General features: G+C 40.4%; 1 protein-coding gene across 2 annotated transcripts in view; it reads left to right on the top strand.

The window, feature by feature from the left end:
* The window catches only part of isl1a (ISL LIM homeobox 1a), a 6,161-nt gene extending 6,151 nt beyond the window's left edge, over window positions 1-10 (top strand). For both annotated transcript variants that reach the window (XM_030359818.1, XM_030359817.1), the window contains exon 6: window positions 1-10. This exon is cut by the window's left edge and continues 1,059 nt beyond it. The gene's annotated coding sequence lies outside the window, so the exon portion shown is untranslated.
* Window positions 11-22,266: the final 22,256 nt, after the last annotated feature.

The following is a 22,266-nucleotide window of genomic DNA, read 5'->3' as shown; positions in this document are numbered from 1 at the left end:
GTACTGCGGCCTCAGACGTGTCTATCCGAATTTTGTGTCTTGTCCTATTTTATAATAGCCTGTATGTGGCCGCATCGAACGGATAGGTTAATGGAAGGCCTAGGTCATTCATTTGTTCACCACAACCGTCCTACCTTCAATCATTCAAAGGCCTTCAAACATCTTTACATCTTAAACAGTAGGCCTATATATACAGTCATGCATGTCTTGTAGGCAGATGACTGGATTACAAGCAACTTCTTGTAGGCAAAAGTGAATAGGCATAATAGCCTCCCATTTGATTGGGTTTGGGCCAAGAAGACAAAAAAACACCTGATAAACAATGCTCGTTAAGATCTTCCTGCGCGCGATTGTGTATAGCTTAAACCTGTAGTAGTTCAATATTTAAATGTTGAACAATGACAGGAATGTTCTTATAGGTAAACTCACCTGAGTCGTAGCTACACAGTGCTAAACAAATATGATCAAATTCAATGAATAGCGTGTGTCCGAGTCTGAGCTCGAACACGGTGGCATCGCCAGACTGTTGAAAATTGATTTTACGAAACTGGCATACTTTGTCCTGGTAAAATGTAGGTCGTTTATTTACCACTCGTTCAAATGTACGACGGGAAGCTTTCAACGAGTCCATTTGAGAATGTGACACGGTAGAAAGTTGACCCTGACCCAAAAGACACAGATCAAAATGATGCACATTTCACAAGAAAAGTAGTAAACATGAACAAAAAAATGACAGAACAAACAAAATGAATTACTTATGGCAACTAGAGACCTCTAGAGACTTCCTCCCGTGGCTCTGCTTTCCGCCCACCTCCAAAGTGTGCAATATATCATTAAGATGCATATGGGTGATTGTGCAATGATGCGTCCAGGTAGTTTATGGGCAGTCCGACGCCAGTGCATGGAGGACACCCAATCAAATGGGATGGCTCCAGCCCCCCACATCTCTGAACAGGAATACGCATGGAGGAAATAACAATATGAAATACAATCTATCTTCACTTTTTTATCTATTTATTTATTTTTTTCTTTCTTCATTCTGTTACTTAATACATGTCTTTCATGCCTCTTTCCCTCTTTTTCTTTCTTTCTTTCTTTCTTTCTTTCTTTCTTTCTTTCTTTCTTTCTTTCTTTCTTTCTTTCTTTCTTTCTTTCGTTCTTTCTTTCTTTCTTTCTTTCTTTCGTTCTTTCTTTCTTTCTTTCTTTCTTTCTTTCTTTCTTTCTTTCTTTCTTTCGTTCTTTCTTTCTTTCTTTCTTTCTTTCTTTCGTTCTTTCTTTCTTTCTTTCTTTCTTTCTTTCTTTCTTTCTTTCTTTCGTTCTTTCTTTCTTTCTTTCTTTCTTTCTTTCTTTCTTTCTTTCTTTCTTTCTTTCTTTCTTTCTTTCTTTCGTTCTTTCTTTCTTTCTTTCTTTCTTTCTTTCTTTCTTTCTTTCTTTCTTTCTTTCTTTCTTTCTTTCTTTCTTTCAATCCCTCCTTCTTTCTTTCTGCTGGACCATCATACATATGTGTTGATCATGTTTATTCGAATGGGTCTCAATATGTGCAGAGATGTCCAATGAAAGGAGGGCCACAGGCGCTCAGATCTGTTCATCCCATTCTGGCAACGATGACATTACTATCACTGTTTATACTGACAGATGGCACATAGTATGGCTCATATTCAGGAGTTCTCTCAAGCTCTCTCTCTAGCTCAGCTCACACACGTACACACTCTTCCTTTTCTATAACTGCAAACCTGTCACAAGGGCCATGTTGAAAGAGCTATGCATGCTATTGTAGTATTTGTATGATATTGTATTCAACTCTTGTGTGTTGTGCATGTCAGGCTAGCCGCCATAGCTTTACTCAGATACATATGTTATATAATCGTAGGTCATCTGTTTAGCGATGTGTTTGCTTTTGGGGTTTAATTTATTTTTAGTTGGTTTCTTTGAATGGTATTGGGGATATACTGGCATGTTTTCTTTCCTAGTTGGCTGTCTTGTATGGACAACCCTATTGCTTGATTTGTCTTTATGATGATTTAGTATGATATTTCATTACAATGTCTTTCCATTGTTTTTGGCATTTGTAAATTCACTGTCCTTTGGTGAAAGCTTTTGCGTAAGTTTAAAGGACTAAGCATGTCTGACTAAGCAGAGAGTCCAAATAAGAACGTACTGGTAGTTTGTTTTGATGGAAATTGCTGCAGCATAAAATAGAAAGCAAAATGGATCAAACTGGTAGACTATGCTTAAGGGATCAACAATAACCCCTGCGTTAAAAAAAAAGAAACAATAGGGAGGGATGATTGATTCATCTCTGATCAAAAGATGACCAATATTGCAAAACTGTTTGTGTTATAGCACTGTTGTTGATATAGCATTGCATACAATATCAGAGGAATTAAGCTAAGTTGCAAAGAAATGGCTAAGACACATGAGTGTATTATTATACGCTGCACCAATTCGAATGGAAGTTTCACAGATAATTTGTTGAGTCACGGTTGGGTCATAATTTCCTTGTAGAAAATACCATGTCTACACCCACAGTGCCTGCAGTGTTGTTGGGCCCTGTGGTTGGGGACCACTGCGCGGGGAGAGGCTCAGAGCCACGAGACAAAGGGACGTGATAAAATACCCTTTAGGTTTACCTGGCTCTGGGGCTGCATTCAGACCTGATGGAGGCGCAGAACAAAAGCACCACTGTAACTCGGGGATGGGCAAACAATCGCAGGCCACTGGATGAGACCGCATTGAATCAGCATGCAAAATGAACACCGGGGACCGGCTCCTCTCGTCAATCTGGCGCCTGACTCCCCCAAGTCCAATATTGGGCTGGGGTGAGGAAAGGGGGAAGGGAAGCCAGAGTGTCTGGTCAATCCTTATCTTTAACCCGATGGACCTGATGTACTCCAAGTAAAGAGGCAAGGCATGGGCTGCACGTATTTATCAAAGGTTTCTCATGTACGGTAGAGAGCATGTGTTTGTGTTTGTTTGTGTGTGTCTGTGTGTGTGTGTGTGTGTGTGTGTGTGTGTGTGTGTGTGTGTGTGTGTGTGTGTGTGTGTGTGTGTCAATTCTGTTAACAATAGGTCCATTATCAAACATCTAATGATCAAACATGTCGTTATTCTTTTCATTGTAGCACATAGGTCGGCCCCAGGGTTTTCATGACAGTCGAGGCATGACTCTCAAGTGCCTTAACGGCCTTTCATTAATCCTGTACCCTGCCAGAAACTAGGACCCAACGGAGGCAAGACGCTGGCCTGCCTCTGGAGCCTCTTCAGAAGGTGTCCATGAGCAGGGACCCTTGAGTGACGAGTGTCAGCACAGTGTGTGTGAGGAGAACTCCAAGGGGCCCGTCTGCAGCTGAGAGACATTCAGCGACACTCGGCCCGCCCGCAGGGACACCACGCAGCGCCTTCTGAAGGGGACCCTTCACAGTGTATCTGTGCGCGCACACAGCCCACCACCAAGTACACCGCTTTCACTGAGGAAACTTTTCAAACTGAATAAAACAGCATCTCATTGGTCTATTGGAAGGGGAGATCTAACTTTGGAGGTCCCTCCATGACGCCTCAATAGTACCGTGAGTATTGCTGTTAACTACACATTTTTTTTCTAAGATGCTATTATGTAACCTATATATGACCTTTGGAAAAGCTATCTGTGTATTGAAGTCCATTAAAATTACTTTTGAATAAAACAAGAAGACGCCTAATCAATAGATTATTGCATGCAGGACAACCTTTTGTTTTGTTTACATTGCATTACGTTCGCATTATGTATATCCTATTTGTTTATTTTTGAATTCGCTGACCTAAAATGTACATCTTAACTCAACTTGGATTTTGACACCTTTTTGGCAAGAATATTTTCACATTCTTTCATTGAGGATTATTAATCTGACTTGCAGATGAATAATCTTCATAAACATTATTCATCTAATGCCCATATTAGTTAGCAGGGAGGGGAAGCTATCTAGAATCGTACAAAACCATGTCACTCTTTTGTTCTCACTCATTTTTTGTTCTGCATCCATTTCCCCACCCAGGTCGTATGTGGAATGCATTTCATTGGTGTTGTCATGGTCTTTCCAAAGATTCTAGAAGGTTACCAATGTGGCGGCTAGGTGAACAAGCTGCATAAGCACTATGCAGACAGACAACAGCTCAGTCATCTGTCAGGTCAGTTTCCCTTGCCAAAGACGGATACAAACCTCTGCACTTAGAACAAATGGATCTCAGCTAGTCACACTTATTTATTTATTCAATACATGCCATGTATAAAAAAAAACTGAAAACTAATCATGGGTGAGCAAAACGTAATTTAAGTTTCAAAAGAAACATTAGCCATAGTTGGACACCCAATGGTTTGTTGTTATCACATTTTTTTGCTATTACCTAAATAAGATTTGCTAAAGCAATGTGGGCCAAATAGTTTCTACCCAATTTTAGATATGTAAATCTGGGTTAGGGTTGGGGTTAAAATTTGTATTTGTAACCTTATGCCTTAGCCTTACATTTAGAAAAAGCCTATTAAATAGGTGAAATTCAAGAAAGCCCTGACGTGATAGTGATAGGGAAGTACTCAAATAGATAGTTTTGTTTAAAAAAAAGAAAGTAGGTACAGGAGGTAGGTATGTTAATTGAATTCAAATTCCTGCCTGATGGTTTGATTGTAAGAGCATACATCTCTTGTATTTTGACATTCAAAGAGCCTTGTATTGTCTATATTGGTAAACAGATACTATGTATTAAAAAAATATTATTTATTATGATGACTATAAGCAATAGTTTGTTTTGGAGATAAATCAATAATTGACCTGTACAATCTGAGGAATTAAAAGAAGTTTGAAATGTGTTGGTGTTATGTGTTGGTGTTGCAGTCAGCCATCTGCTGGGCTGCAAGACAGCTCAGAGAGCAGGGAAAAGAGTCACACAAAAAAGCAATTTGTCTTCACGTGCATCATAGCATAGATAGCATCTCAGAAACCAAGACAACACTCATCATTATGTAGTCAGGTGAAACCTGTTGCCCAACAAAAAAAATCTGACCGGCTTTGCGACTTTGACCCGCAGAAAGGTGATTTCATAACCTTCAATCTGATATCTGCTTGCTAGTTGGTAATACGTTTTAACTTACAATTGTTGGTAATTTGGGCTCTATATTTGATGTGATGTTTAAAGCACTTCATGGTGGGATACAGCTACATTGCAGAATTATTGTTCCCCTTTTAATTCCAGAACAACTTCCACAAACACAAACACACTCAGAAGATTACGATTTTGGAGAGAGGCATTTTTGAGATCTGAACTGTTTGATTGATCCTAAAGGTGTAAGGATGCTCAGGTTATACAGAACAGAAAGCATACAGAAAAACAAGAAAGAAAGAGAATAATTTTATAATAATAGAATAATAATAAAAGTTCAAACAGCTATAATATACATATATTATTTTAATATTTTTGTTTTGTTTATTACAACCATATTGCATGAATAGATACCATCCGAATACTGTATTTTTGTGACACCAAAAGGTATACGTTGTTTAGAAAAGGTGCATACTGGAGACAGTTACTCTTGTATCACCTTAACTACTGGACATAACGTAAAGCAGTGGAAGAGAAAATTGCCACCACATAAAAAGGCACACCAAACCAAGAACACCGCATATGTGGATTTCTCTGCAATCCCCAAAACGCTAACATGCAACAAAAAAAGAGGTGAAAGATAAAACCTAAAGCACATGACATGTCACCCACTCACCACAACATTGATAACAAATGGTTAGGGCATCTATTCTAAAAGCAGTGGAAACACCCATTTCTACTTTTACCCAGTTGGCTGATGTCCAATGGAGATAGCTCTTATTAAAAATTAAACAATGGGTGCACCTTAATCATTGTTTCACAGGACCAGCCAGCCAGCACTGCCATGCACTAATGCTTTCCTACTCAATAGACATCGCCTCCATCATCCCTCTTGGGCCCGCTGGGAGAGCGATGCAGATATGGTGGGAGAGCTGCTCAGGAGGATGTATCGCTCTCTTTAGGAAGCCTGTGGCCTTTGTGTGCGTGTATGTGTGTGCATTTGTGTGTGTGTGTATGTATTTGTGTGTGAGTGTGTATATTTGTGTGTGTGTGTGTGTGTGTGTGTGTGTGTGTGTGTGTGTGTGTGTGTGTGTGTGTGTGTGTGTGTGTGTGAGAGAATGGGAACATATAGATGTGTTTGTGTGTGTGTGTGTGTGTGTGTGTGTGTGTGTGTGTGTGTGTGTGATAAAATTGGTTCAGGTGTCACGCTGCAACAGGTGAGGATACTTAAACAAAGACAGCAACACACGAAGCACACGCACACACACAAACACACACACACACACACACACACACAGACACACACACAGACACACACACAGACACACACACACACACAGACACACACACACACACACACACACACACACACACACACACACACACACACACACACACACACACACACTTTCTTATCACACATCACACTCTCCATTGAATTCGTCGTCCCTATCAGTCCTCCTGCCTCCACTGTAATATCTTATTTCAAGGTAGTCTCTGAATGTATTCCAGTATGATTCAGGAAAGATTTAGTTACAGATCACAAGAAACCAATAATCACTATATAACCGGCTTCAAGTAGCGTCTTGATCGTGTGTAAACATTTGAGATGTATGTAAAGATTTTATAATATATTTTTTTACGATACACTTTAATTACATCAGGAATGTTGCGTTTCGTGATCGCATGCGTTAACCACCATGCCTGATCTGATGCAGTCTATAAAAATGGCAAAGGGAAAAAAAACCTTCTTCTCTTGAAATAACTAGGTGTGAAACACTCATTTGTTTCTTTGCCTCAACTGACACGGAACGCGTAATCTCAAGGTACGAGGACAATGTACAGAGTGATGGTTCTGCGACAAAGCCCGGGAGTTTCAGAGGGCCTTTGTTTCAGATCTCTGTTCACTGTCTTGTTGCTTGTTCTTGACACAGCAACGCTTTTGTAAGTGGATGCAGAGAAAGATGAATAGACTGTATGACACTGATGGCTTTGCCAGCCATCTTGCTCAGCATTTTTAATAGCTGGGCGGTGGTCTGAAAATGAGGAGATTAAATGTCTCTATAAGTGGCAGGAGCTATGCTATGTCGCTGTGTCATTCCGTCTTACAGAGTTTATAAAGAGAGTGAGTACAGAACAGAGCACAGAACCGGCTAATTGTGGAAAAAACATGGCGTCCCAAAGTAGTGGTTCCACCTCGTGGCCTACATGAGCAGGTCAGATGCTACAGCTCTGTATTAGCTGATTTAGCACACGCAGCTTTAGCAGCCACTCTGCTACTCCTCACATGACAGGAATGAACAGCGGGAAAACAGGGGGGTGAGCGGCGCGATGGCACAAAACAAATCAGCGTTGCCTTTAAAGCACTCCACGCGACATGTTGTCTGGTAACCTTCATCCCTCCGGTGCCATCACAGCCACTCTCGGGGAGGAAACGATAAGGCACTTGGCTTTATAGCACTCTTACCGGCGGAACACCTCGCAGAGTTGCAACCCGTCCTTGTTTTGATAGGCTGTTTTTGTGCAGCCAGGGTCACTGCTGAATATGGCACAACAGAAACAGAAACCAAAACAAGCTTGACTGCAAAAACCTCGAATGGGCTCTTACCTGGTATGCATATCACACTAGGAAATTGATTCTGCCCCGGCTCCCCCTACCCTCTACCCTTCAATTTATGCGATGGAACGAGGGCAAAAGGCTTTCTAGGCAGAGTTTGTTTCTGTGTGTGCGTCTATGTGTCTGGTATGTGTGAGTGTGTGTGTGTGTGTGTGTGTGTGTGTGTGTGTGTGTGTGTGTGTGTGTGTGTGTGTGTGTGTGTGCATGTGTGTGTGTGTGTGTGTGTGTGTGTGTGTGTGTGTGTGTGTGTGTGTGTGTGATAGCAATGGAAAGCAAAGCTACAGAAATTAGAAAAGTTCAGTTTTTTGGCTGAATGTATAGCTGTATAGCTAAATGAATAGAACATGTATGGGCTTCTTTTACTCTGAAATAAGTTGTCATAGCTTCATTTTTTAATGAACATTATAAGCTTAATATTCAACCATTATAACAATGTACTTATCTCTATCAAGACGGCCATGATCTCACAGTTCATTTACAGATGAAGTCAACATGAATGTATCTTGAATGACATAGAAAAAGACTACAGAAATATAGTCTATATATTTCATAGATAATAATAAAGGACATAAATCCTGATCCTGATGTGATTTTAAAGGCCAAATTCAACTGGAGGCAGGGTGGTCGGAAAGACAGCTCTGGTAGATGAACTAGCCCCCAGGTCTTGGGTAGTAGATGCAATCTCTTTGAATGTTGAACCTGGGTGGACAAAATATGAGTACAATAATAGTGTGTACAACCTTATTGTAAGAAATAATGCTATTTCTTACAACTAATGCAACAACAGTAATCTAATGGTGAGATTGGTGCGGTGCAGATATGTTTGTGATACAGAATTCTGTGCTTCAGATCGTCTTTCGTCACAATGTTTACTTTTTAAAGAACAGTGCTCTCTGACAGTATTCATTTGTCTGTCGTCCATAGACCGAAGGAACGATTTCAGACAGACTATATTTTTGGGGTGTGCATAAAATGTATTTGTGAAACCGTACCATTTTACCTTGCTGGTTGTTGAAGGCGAAAAATGGCAAACAAGGGCTGTATTTTGTAGTCTGTCAATGGCCCCGCCCTCTGGTGACGGTGATGGTGCAGCAGGCGGTGGTGGCCTGTTTGTCAAAGGCCCACTAACCCTGTCCATTTTGACATTCACATGGGAGCAGTAATGATCCTAAAAGCTGCAATTAAGCTGACTGTCGCGTTCCGGGAAAGCGCCTGGTGCTGAAACTGCAGGCGTTGTGGCTGTGCCGTGCGAGCTGCTCCTATTATCCCCCAGTGGGAATACTGCCTGAAGTGTGGCAATTTCTACCTCCTTCCCCCTCTTTCTTTATCTTCATCTTATCACGTCTGTCCAACATATTTTTTTCTTAGTAAAAAAAATAAAATGTATTTCTGTTTCATAATATTTGGACAAAAACACTCACTTGTGCTTAACACCATTGTAAAAGCAAAATGTTTATACATTTTAAAGAATCAAAAAGAAATAAAAAAAATAACAACAAGTACGTTTTAATATGATTGAGCACATGAGTGAGCCATCCCGGAATTTGTTAACATTACAGCCGCCAAAGTTCAACTTGGAAACTCATTTTTTTTACCATTTTGTTGTTATCATTTACTTATTGAAACTGTACAGAACTGTTGATCTTTTAAAAAACATGCAACTAGTTGAATTGAGTCTTAGTTTACAGATTCAGTTTAGCCAACACATTTAGCCGACAAAGTAAACATCGGTCGGTTTGATGAAAGAACAGCCCAGCATGCATACCATCTATGCATTATATCCTAGTCTGAATACCTCCTTGCAGAACAAACATTCCCTACCAACATTCCCTACCAATAACCTCAGTAACATTAAAAGTAGTGTATGATCAGTGAGCTAAACAGAGAGGCATTGTGCCTCAGTAATTGGTTATTGGGCGTATCAATGGATACAGTAGCAATGCAACAATGCTGCGGCGTGTAGATGACAGCTGACAGAGGGACGGAGCTCCCGGGGGGAAAGCAGTAAAAGGAAGATGTACTGTACAAACAGCAGGTGGGCAAATCTATCAAAGCTCCTTTGGCAATTGCAGACAAAAAAGGGGGGAAATCATTTTAATTAGCTGAGTGAATGTGATTTGCTGAATGCAAAAGGGGAACGGGCTCTTCGCACTGCACATTAAATTTGGTCTAATTTTCTGTGCAGAAAAAGTCCCGTCTGTGCCGCCCTGGCCACATTCAATCATGTTAAAAGCTACGGGTGCTTAATTTGATTTACCAATATAAAATGCAAATGAGGTGATCAAGTGGAGTGGAAGCCAGGAGTAGAAGGCTCTTTTTAGCCATGCAGTTAAATGGAAACAGACCGTCAACCGGGAACATAAAGAATGTTTTAACATATTTTTTGATTAGCGCCACAGAAAAAAAATCATTATTACAGCTAATTGCCTGACATATTGCTCAACAACACTGAAAAGGATGAATGTAATGCTAATACAGTGGAACACCCTCTGAATCTCAGATACCTCCCAAACCTGTAAACAAATTTTTTAGCCCCAAAAAGACCTTTTCCAAATGTGAAAGGACTAATTAAATAAATGGGAGATGGCACAACAGTCCCTTACAATAGCAAATGAGATAATCTCTATAATTAGGCCTGCACAAGTCTAAAGCCATGCGCTTGGTGCTCCACTTGAGCTAGACTAGGCTGCTAATGCAGTTGTCCCAAATCAAATCATTGTGTGAATTAAGAATCCTGTGGGAGTTGGCATTGCATGTTAAGCTGAACTTGCTAACTGGTTTTACATCATTCATTCCCTAATATGAGTTATATGTAGAAGTAAAAGGTAAAAGTCTCAAAAGTCATAAAACAGAATAGTCTCAACCCAACAGCACATTAACTACATTGTGCTTTTCACAAATGGAGATAAGTCGTATATATAAGTTGTATTGTATTGCTGTATTATAGTATTAGATCATTATTCATAAACTATCTCAATGAAAACATTTCTCAATTACTCTTATAAAAGTTCTCTGTTTTTGTTATTCCTTGTGCCTTTGAGTATACAGGCCAAAGGTAGGTATTAGCACTGTGCTGAAGTAGCACAATGCTACACAAATGTGTGTGTATTAAACTGCCTCTTTGAGATTTTCCCGAGGGAAACGCATTATTATTCATCAGCTGAGACAATGGTAAATGAAGACCTTTACCTTTCACTTGATTTTATAATTCACTGCTATCTTCAACGCAACCAGCCACTTTGAGGATATCTCTTTGACGGCTCTTTAAGGTTCACTCCAATGGGTGCTTCAGAAAATGAATTCCTTGTCTGTGCTATTAGCATTTGAATGGCCATATTTTATTAGTCTGCTCCTAATTTTTGATGACAATAGATTCTAAAAACACCAGACCTCGTTGATAATATAGTTTCAAAGGGTATCCAGATGGATCTCATACAGAATTCTTGAAAGGGTCACCCTGTGTCACATATTGACGTTTCCACCACGGCTGGTTAGTAAGGTAACTTAAGGAGGAGAAGGCCTGCTCATTTATTATGGGAGACAATAGGCTATAAGAGCACATCCAAAGGAGAACCATGGGCCTGCATTCACAAGTACTTTCACCTGTAGATGCTCCAAAAAAATAAAAGTGGGGCCATATATATAAACGCGTAATGGCTTGATGCTGTACCCGTCCAATTAAGAGGAGCATTGAGTGAACGCAGATGAGCAGAGCGCACGCTCTGGAAATAACAAAAGTCTAACAATCTGCCTGACTGGTGAAGGGGGTACTTGCGGGTGCAGCTGGAGGCCTACATTGTTTTTCTACCAACCTTTGGGTCAATACAATATTTATCATAATAGCCATTAAAGATGTGTTCAAAATATGCTGAGAAAAGTTGTTTTGCTTTTCGTGAATATTTTCCAAATTGAAAGGTCAAGCTTTACAAAAAACTAAAAAATATACACATTAACCATCATCCATGATGGTTTCACATCTTACACTTTCATACCAATTTTTATAAGTCATCATATAGCAAGCACTCATCTTTTACATTAACTTCCTCATACCGACTTGCTATTAGCCCAGATGTCTTCATAATCAATTCCGAATAGCTTCTTCCAAGAATAAAAAAAGGAGAAGTTTGGTTGTTGAATGTCAATTTCAGGTTCAAATGGTTGCGAATTTATGAAGTTGAAAATCAAGAAAAACAATGACATTTATGTTTCCATATAATTTAACAAGTGCTGCAGGATCATAATAATCACTGGAAATCTCTGAACAGTATTTATTCTGATAAAATAAGAATCTAATGTTGAATACATGCTGAACATGTCACATTTTATTTATCTAAATAAAATATGGATTTTGGTTGGATCCTTTACAGTTCCGGCAGTGCTGGTGTCAGCATCAGCCTGACTGCATTGAAAGCCCACTTCTGAAAGCAGATAGGAACCACTTACTAGACTCTAAGACTCCCTTCTCTCCACAAACACTTTGGAAGCGTAGTCTCTGGTGTTGCTGTTAAGAAGCCTGTTCAGGGCTTCAGATACTACTCTGAAGATTATACCAAGGTCTCTGGCCCACTTCTTGTCAGCAGCCAAGTGACACACGCTATTAGCATTCTATTTTAAGGATCTCAGGGCCACTAGTTTTGGCATTCTTGTCAAAGGGCCTCACAAATAAAGGATCTGATTCTGTACTTTTCTCTCGACTCTTTTGGTCAATCCTCTTTTCTTCACAGTTGTCTTTCAAAACAAGGAGGCTGAGCTCAGCTTTCATGGTAATCATAAAGGGGGCAGTCTCCTATTCAAGGGGTAAACAGAGTCCAGTGATCTCTCTATGGAGATGACAGTTCTTTTCTTATGTTGAGGCTCAAGAACAGCATGTTGCAGCAGCAGCAGCAGCAGCGTTGCAGACCTTTGCATAGATTTAAAAATGTACATGGCAAATGCTGTGATGACATCCAAAATGACACTTAGCATCTAAGTTTACAGCCAACAGGCCTGCAGCTGGGGGGGCAAATATCAATAGAGGAATGGTTACAATGGCGGAGTCTTTCAGCACTGTCTGCTTGTTGACAAAAAAGCGATAGAAATGCCGTGCTCGGCTGGAGCCTATTCTGCACCCCAGTACCGCCCACCTCCGTATAGGGACATCCCGTCTTAATCGGTGTGTCTGCTGCTTTGCAGGTATCAGGAGAATTAGATCATCTCTTTTTATGAAACCACACCTAATACTTCAGTGTTTAAGTCCACTGTGCAAGGTATCTACTTTGTATTTGTTTCAGTTGTGTCATGAAGGCGGTGAACAATGGAGGGAGTATTGTGTAGAAAAGAGTTGATCTTCACATTAGGAGTTAGTCTGGCATCAATGTGTCTATGAAAGGCATGCAATAAAAACGTGACACTTGATGCCATACCTGACAAAACCTTTTTTTTTCAAAGGGCTTGAGGCCCATTTAGGTATTGAATTGATCAACCATGTGTTTCTTTGGATAGGCTTTATTTGAACACAATAACATTTAGGTGCAGTAGTTAGGTACTGCCACAAGTATCAACAGTGTCTGTGCTACTATTAAAAGACCACAACACAAAATAATACAGAGACGTCCTTTTATTGAAACAATCTAGTGTTTCATTGATATGTGGAAAACTGACTCACTCCTAGAGGCAGAGGTAAACATTTTAGCATCTAAATCACTCTGATTATCAAATGACAGGCAATTTTCCATCATTGTGTTCCATAACCCTGGATTAATACCGACAAATGTTATTCCAACCTATATCATTTATTTGTTGCCTGTAATTGCACTTGTTAGATGGCAATAAAAAAAGTGCAAAAAGTAAATTGACGTCAGATTTGAATGGCCCTACCAATTTTGATAAGATATACAAAGTTAACACATCTTGAGTTTGTTATATATGTCGATAGGCTTATCCCCATTGAACTCCACAGCTATTTTTTAAACAGATGCATGTGGCAGCATGAGGGAGCCTTTACTTGGGACGATCTACCTATGTCTGGAAGTGTGTGTGAACTCCTTAGAATAAGTTCTGCTCTGTGTATTGAGACATTATTGTCCCATTTTTCTATTTGTTGTAGTATATACAGACAGAAACCTTATAAAATACCAATATATTGGGATATTCATCGATGCAGCTTTTGATATTGAACAAAGCTCAACTGTATTTATTGCACATTCGATTCACCATTAAATGGAGAGTGGTTGCATTATTTTAAGTGTACATGCTTTCATGCCAAAATGTTAACGTAAATATTTGGATATTATTAAATGAATGTTGAATTCATAAGCAATTTTAACCATATGGTGGTTGCAATGTGCAGACTTGGATTTTTTTTTGGTTGCAGTGCTGCTAGTGGTTTTGGCCTTGTCACAAACAACCATCCCCTCACACATGACTGAACTATCCATACAACTCCCACTTTTCAGACTGCCTCACGATCATATTTATAGTACAGCCCAACTTTGTATTGACCAAATTATGTTCAGATGAGTCTCATGGTTCTCATATATAGGTTTGATAACTGGCCATTGCTATAGATCTGAATGCATGACAAACATGAGACTCAATCAAAGGACAATTAAATAAAAATAACAATGCCATGCAACAATTACTGATAGCAGCTTAAATGAGCTGGTAGGGGTCCGGACTGTTGCTCAAGGATATCATAGAGGCTATTGCAGACATTAGAGTTCCAACCAAGGACCTTTCAGGAGGAATCAAACACTATAACCACTACCCTGGCCCTGTGGCCCGCCATATCCTGGAGATAACTCTGATCAATGAAATGTGAAAGGTTGAGGGAAATGCTGGGATGAACCTGGATTATGAACGATGAATCCTGAAGACAATAGCAATTCAATGCCATTGTCTTGGGGATTAATTTTCAATGAATTTCCGTCGAACATTGATCGATTTGAAGTGACCTGTACTGCTACATCCAAAATATCGTGAACAATAAACAAAGTAACTTCTCGTCTCATAGCACACAATTCCACTCCTCCTGAAGCCTTGTGTTCACCTCCACCAGATTGAAAAGGGCGGGGAACCTTGACCTCACTTAGCATGCGGATCGATCCCCAAAGAGTTCTCCTAGATTTATGAATGGCACTACCCCAAGACCTCTTGGGCTCCCAGTCTGGAGTGTTGATATCCAGAATGACAAGAGTGACGCATGGCCCATGACATCACTAGTGGCTACACACATCTGATTCATGGTAAAGGTATAGATCCAGAGCCCCATTGATTTGCCCGCCACCAGATTCAAGTATGGAGAGGGTAAGGAGGCAGCAATTACATAGACTAGAGTTTCCGCACGTGCTTTGTGCGTGCTCAACCTCTAGTTGTAAGTAAACCCATAGCAATAATGTGGAAACCAAAGTCGATAATGTAACAAAATTCTGAGCGCATGATATAATAACATTTTGCCTATAACGTTACAACGTATAACTTTTTATTTCACCTAGTACTTAATGAAGCAAGCATAATCATTTCCTCCTTAGGTTATGAAGCAAGCATAATCATTTTCTACTTGTAAGCCGTTTTCACACATTTTTGCCGCATTTGTATGTCAGGATATTCGACCGAGAGGGTAATCACACTTGATGCTTTATATGCGGACATCGATGTTGTTTAGAGATCAGTAGAATCAACGGGGGGTTTAGGGGGGTGGGCTGGCAACGGGCGGGATATGACGTAGGTTCTAAGTTTGCAAGAGGCGGGATAAGTGTGGCCTCTGTCACTGTAGTTTATTTTGATTTGACCATGGAAAAAATGGAGGCAAAACGAGCAGAACTCATCGCAATCACCTTAAATGTTGCTAAAATTATGATCTTATATTCCGTTGCATCCACCAAATCCGAAGCATCGGTGGATGAAAGATTGGAGCATGAGTTTGAAACAAATAGAAGCAACGACGAAGAAGAAAGGCGTCGCGAACGACTGCGTTACCAGAGAAAGAGAGCATATTTTTTTGCTTAATTTCAGATAGAACTAACACTTGGACAAATGTAGTTGATTTCTGTGTTTAATTGTGAAAACAGGTAGTGGAAGGACGGGACCCTATAATGTTCAGCTGACTGTTGTCAGTAATAATAATAAAAAAACATATTCTATACACGTGCAGCTGTAAACTCATTTATTGTAATTTATGTATGACTTGTACTTTTAGGGTTATGATAAGATCTTTTAGTGTTCACCACAAATGACTCTTAAAAGCATTGCCAACATTTAAATATTCTTTAAAAATGTCAGCGAACAAAAGGCAACAGGCTGAATATCATTCAGGGGGCCACTCAATGACATGCAGAAGCCTGATCAACATGCACACTGAAGTGGTGGGAGAAATACAGACTTTCTAATCCTCATTTACATATAAGGTAATTTAAATTCCTACGGAGAAAATACTAACTTCAGGAGATTTTCAGGGTACAAATGTCAGGATAGGATGTTCACATCAGGAGAATAGCAGGAGAATATCAGGACTTACACGTGTGTCTGAAAGCAGCTAGTGTGCATTTCATTACATTATAAAATTAGTAAATTTATGGGTAACAGGGGTAATTGTTCAAGGGAAAGTGTGGTAGGCTATACTAAAATCAATAATTCAGCAGCTTTTACTGATATTCAGGGCTGAAAAGTGTATTGACATTTAAAAATGCATGGCAACTACTATTGGTTAGTTGAAAACAATAATCATCATTGAGATTAAACAACTCTTCAAGTGTCCAGGCCAAGACAGGTAGCAGTAAGCTACCGTCACACATAGCATACACACAAAACATAAGAAAAGGCTCAAGGAGGAGGGAAATGTTCCCGTGACTTGTGTGTTGAAATGCCGGTTGGCGCGATGTTTGAATTTAATTTTTTTTATATGACAAAATGAACTAGGCTAATTGTCGTTGCTTGTCGACGTGAGAAATTGTCTCTTCACCTCTTTTATTGCAATTTCTACAGTCTATAGACAGAACGTCTTACGATGTGCGTGTGTGCGTGTGTGCATGTGTGTGTGGAGTGTGTGCATGCGGTGTCCTGTGCTGCCTTTGGTGTGTTCCAGATTCCTCGGACGCCAGCCATCCGAGTTGGAAGTCGGGCAATCTCCCTGCTTTCCTGCGGCATTTCTCTGAGGCACGCCCCCTTTTTGTCTTCATCTCTCGGAATTCTGAGAGTAGACCGAGAGCAGCGATGACGCTCTCAACAAAAATGGCTGCGCCCGTGAAGAGATTTATTTTCTTTGTATTTCTGCCAATTTGGTCATGCACCTTCTTGCTGTGCGAGCAATACAATGTAAAGTTGTGATGTTGGTTTTCGAGCTGGTTTGCTAAAGAGGCTAATGTATCTAAAAATAAACAACTACTAGCCAATTCATGACGTGTGAGCTGCAGGCCGCTTGGCGTGCATGTGTGTGCGTGCATGTGCATGCGTGTGTGCGGTGTGTGTGAATGCGGTGCCCTTCGCTGCCTTTGTCTTGAAACGTTTGCGTGAGCGTGCGTGTGTGTGCGTGCGTGTGTGAATGCGGAGTATGTGTGCGTTGGCGCGTGCTGTGTGTGTGTGTGTGTGAGCTGCAGGCTGCTTGTCACATGCGCACTGACCAACTTGAGTAACTTGTCCGACAGGCCTGCTATTATATAGTAGTAAGATTGTATTCAGTAACCTTACAATTACATCAGTTATTAAATATGCTGTAACCTCAGTGTACACGTAAAAAAAAGAAGAAAAGTAACCCTATTCAAAAGGTATAGGCAACAACCATATGATTCACTGCAAATGTATTGGAACCCATCCTACTACTCAATACAACAGCAGCATTTCAGCAACAAGCAAGCTTCTTCTTACAGGCAGCTTTGAGAGTCATAAGACTTTTTTTCCATCAAACCACGGTCATATATAATATCAGGGTTAAAGCCAAGAGGTGGTGTATGTGTCGCTGGGTGGAGGACAATAAGCAGTCGCTGCTACAGAAGTCAGCTTTGAGTTCTTTCTTCCTGAGAGGCACCTCTGCCTCCTTGTATTATAAAGTAGCACTGGGATTCAACAGAGTCTTCATGAAACCGGTGGGGCTCTCAGTCTATATATTGTGGAGAAGGTCAAGACGGCCCACATTGTGTATAAAGAGGCACGGTCTCAAGCTATTTATACACTTAAATGATATCTCTAGCCTACGTATCCTGACTAAGAGAATGGAAGGCACTGCTGCATATGAACATTGGAAACGCTTCTCTTTTAGGGGTGTGCCAAATAATCGTCATGACGATGCATCACGATTCTAATTTTCACGATCTACTGCATCGATTGTTGACGCCAAGAATCGATTATTAATTTAAAAAAATGAATAATTAAAAAGTTTTTTTTATTTATTTATTTATTTTTTTTTATATAGTTTTATAAAGCCTATTCACTTTTTGTGGCATCAGTTTGTCCTCTTATGTTTATGAAATGATATTGTTGTTATAATGGCAGCTACTTCCAAAAGGGGAAATGTTTGAATGTTTTCATTTCATTGGTTTAAAGGACCACTGAGGCCATGTAAACGGCACTGATTATCCTTATTTTGTTATTTTAAGTTTTATAGATCCTTAGCACTTCTTGTCAGTGTATCCAGTAATAGTCGTTTCAATAAATACAGCTATGTATGAATTGAGTTGCTTTGAGTTATCAATTGAACACACTATCCAGATCATACACAGCCAGTCAGCCACTGGTAATGGCTTAATTTTTTTTTAACAGTGTTCAGTGAAAATTCGCAATGCATCGCAATGCATCGCAATAATTCAAGTATCGCGATGCATCGTGATAGAATCGCATCGTGGCATGTGAATCGTGATACGAATCGAATCGTGACTTCTTTGGCAATACCCACCCCTATTCTCTTTGCAGAAAAAAAACTCCTTTAAATACTTTCCCAGGATCAAGGCTGGTCTATTACTGAAGTTACCGCCAAGTACAAAAGGACATGGAGGAATTAACGCGCTGAGATCGCAATGGGATGAATGATATGGTTGTGGAAATAGTCATCGTTTTTTCTTTAGAAATAGAAATATAAAAAATGTATCTATATTTGTTGTACAATAACATTTTCACTTATATCATAATCCATTGATAGATATGTGGTGTCCTGCTCCGACTGGACTAAACAGGTTCATCACAGTACTGGCAGATAGTGGCAGACCACACTGTCTATAAGGGGACACTGGGCAGCGTCGTAGCAGCCAGTGGATTCTGGAGACACGTACAATGAATCCATAATCCACTGTATCCTCATAATAACAGTGATAATATATAATATATTAAATATATATAACATATAATAATTATAAAAACAAAATAAATATAATCTATCAAATATATTATAATAAAAAAACAACAACATATCAATATAATATATCTTACAATAATAATATGAAAACGTATGAATGAATATATATGGATATTTAAAAAAGAGTATATATATATTTATCTATATTAATGGTAAATAAGGATTGAAAAGTGCAGTATACAGTCTTGTACATTTCTTACAATGGATAACTAATCTTCTTGTATTTCCGGTGTGACGTCAGCGCTATATAAAATACACTATAAGGTCATTATGAAGAGTAATCATTGCTACTGTGTATCTACAACTCGAAGAGGCCATTAATTCAGGCAAACTGCAAAACAAAAGCATACACCTTTAGCTACAGGCAGAGCTTTCCAACTCTTGCTCTGACGGCTGGGAAACATATCTTCTGATACAACAGGCAAAGTCACTGTCGTTTCTCGGGATTCCTTGCAATAACATTTTTGTGTTTTCATGTTTGACAGGCATTGCTGGCACTTCAGTGTGTAAGATGTAACACTGAAATTATGCTATGTGCTATGTTTAGCGCACACAGCATGGGAACATAAGGGACCAAGAAGACGGCTGGTCTAATTCTGTGTCTTCATCTTCCAGAATAACATGCACACAAGGTTACATCTGATGTCTCACTGTTGCATATACTTGCAGTTGTTTCTTCTGTCTGTACCTAGTATTTGTAAAGCACATTGGTCAATTTGTTTTTGGATGTGCTTCATGAATAAATGTGTTAGAAACAAATACATTAGAGAAATATTTGAGTTAGTTAGAAGTCTATGGATCCAACAGAATTCTATGAATCCAAAGGTCCATTGACCTTTGGATCTGACTTATACGAGAGGAACTGAAATGTGTATATGTTTCAAATATACATGGAATATTACCTTTATATTTGTGTCTTTTGTCTCATGGTTGTTGTCTTTGCTCCCACCAGCTGTTGTGTGAATAACAAAGTGCGGTGGTGCTGCGGTGGCCTGGCTTAGCCTGACCCTGCGCTGTAACACACACAGCCCTCTTCATGTGGACAGGAGGACACACTGGGAACAGCACAGAACCACCGTAGGTCAACGCTGTAAAAAGGGAAGAGATATCAAACAGCTCTTGCTGTATTATGATACACTCTTTGCTTCCACCCCCACTCTCTCTCCCTCTCTCTCTCTCTCTCTCTCTCTCTCTCTCTCCCTCCCTCCCTCTCTCTGTCTCTTGCTCTCCCCCCTCCCCCCCCCCCCCCCCCCTCTCTCTCTCTCTCTCTCTCTCTCTCTCTCTCTCTCTCACTCTCTCCCTTACTCTCTCTCTTTCCCCCTCTCTCTCTCTCTCTCTCTCTCTCTCTCTTGCTCTCTCTCCCTCCACCACCTCTTCCTGTTTAAAGCTAGCGAACCATCCTTATTGTTGTCGAGCCATGCTGACATTTTCCCATGGCAACGCTCTAGCCTCCAGATCTGGGTTACGTCCCGTTCAGCAGTTCCTCCGTCACCCATGGCTCACTATCAACAGGCCGTGATAGTGCAGCAGATTGTGCTCGCTGGTGATGCTGACCGATCGTCTGCAGAGGCTGACCAGTGAGAGTCTTAACCCCGTTCTCTGTGTGTCACCCTGGTGGTCAGCAACACATCAACGCTCCTCAGAGCACAAACACAGCAGACAGGATTGTGTTTGCATATCCAACCTTTGTAACGTGGATAAAAAAATATGGCAAATCAAGCTGAACCTTCAGAGGAGGTGTGTGTGCGTCTGTGTGTGTGTACTCATGTGTGTGCTTGCCCTCCACCCACACCACTAGCACTTCTACCACCACCACCTCCAGCACCGTCTTTATCAAAGAAATCCCCCATAAACACATTAGTGGTCCAGCTATCCACCTGTGTGATCTGCCCCCCTCAAACACACTCTTTCCTATCCCATTTTTTCCCCAGCCAACCGCTCCTGACAAAGCCCGAGTGCAAGGGCAGCGAAGGTGTTCTGTGGGGCGGTTCAGGGAAGAGATGCACTTTTTTTCTGGTTGAAACAGCATAACCCCTCCCCCGCTTTCTCTCCCTCTGTATGTCTCTCGTCCTCTGTGTGTTTGTGTCTCTCTCTCTCTCTCTCTCTCTCTCTCTCTCTCTCTCTCTCTCTCTCTTTCTCTCTCTCTCTCTCTCTCTCTCTCTCTCTCTCTCGTCTCTTTTTCTTCCTGTCTTTGCTTCTCTTACTATCTTTCTGTCTGTCTTTGTCTCTCTCTCTCCCTCTCTCTGTCTCTTACCAAACCAAACATGGTGGAGAGGGGCCTGGCTTATATTTGTTCCTTCCCTCCATGGGGAGAAAACCTGAGCAGGGGACAACAAAAAGTGGCTTTAGAATGAGGCCGCTCTATAAGAGGGCAGGTGTAGCCTGAATGTGACTCAATGTGCTTTTGTGTCTTAAATGAGCATTGTCTGTGACTCTGGATAGGGCCGCTGAGAGGGGCGCTTGTTTTCTGTTTCCATTTGGCTAGACTTCCCCTGTTTAAAAGGTTTACATCAATACAAATAGTAATAATACAATTGGTTTAACACAATGGACCCTCTGTTGTATTCTCTTTACATGAGCAATGTAGAGAGCCTATATAAATAGTGTTATAATCAGTGTTGCTTTCCTTTATGGCATTTCAATTTGAATGGACACACACGATGATGAAGATCAAAAAAGAAAAACAGAACATAAATTTGAATAATTAGTTTTAATAATGAACACTGATTTGTTTTACATACAAGGTGTTTTTTACAGAGGCGAATGCATTCTACAAAAGCATGCAGTCAGTCACAGCAATTCATTCTTTATTGCTATTTCTTTTGGTTTCCGTTTCAGCGTTTCAAGACCCCCTTTTCAACTCCCGAATTCACAGGAAAAGTGAAGGCAGCGCAGCCAGCTTTGTTATTTATCCCTTGACAAAGACACCCCTCAGCGGGTTCCACATGGGCCCCCCACTGGGCCCCGCTAAGTCATACTTAGACTGTGAAGAGAATTACCTTTGCCTCTATTTATACTTTGCTTTCTACCTCGTGTCGCTTCACGCCACCTTGGGCTGATATGAATAGTGGCAGTATTGTCCCGTTTTAATAACCTTGAATGGTCCCATCGGAGCAAGTACAAATTGAAATGTTTCTTCTTCTTTCATCAAAAACTGTCATGGATCTTTTAGCTGACAGGATTGTGCGCTGCGCTTATAATATTAAGTGAGAGGAGTTAAAGGGACAATATTGTGGAGACATGATTTCTTTGTGTTTAA

This window comes from Gadus morhua, chromosome 6, assembly GCF_902167405.1.
Source record: "Gadus morhua chromosome 6, gadMor3.0, whole genome shotgun sequence".
Taxonomy (NCBI): domain Eukaryota; kingdom Metazoa; phylum Chordata; class Actinopteri; order Gadiformes; family Gadidae; genus Gadus; species Gadus morhua.
This window is presented reverse-complemented; position numbering and strand designations above follow the sequence as displayed.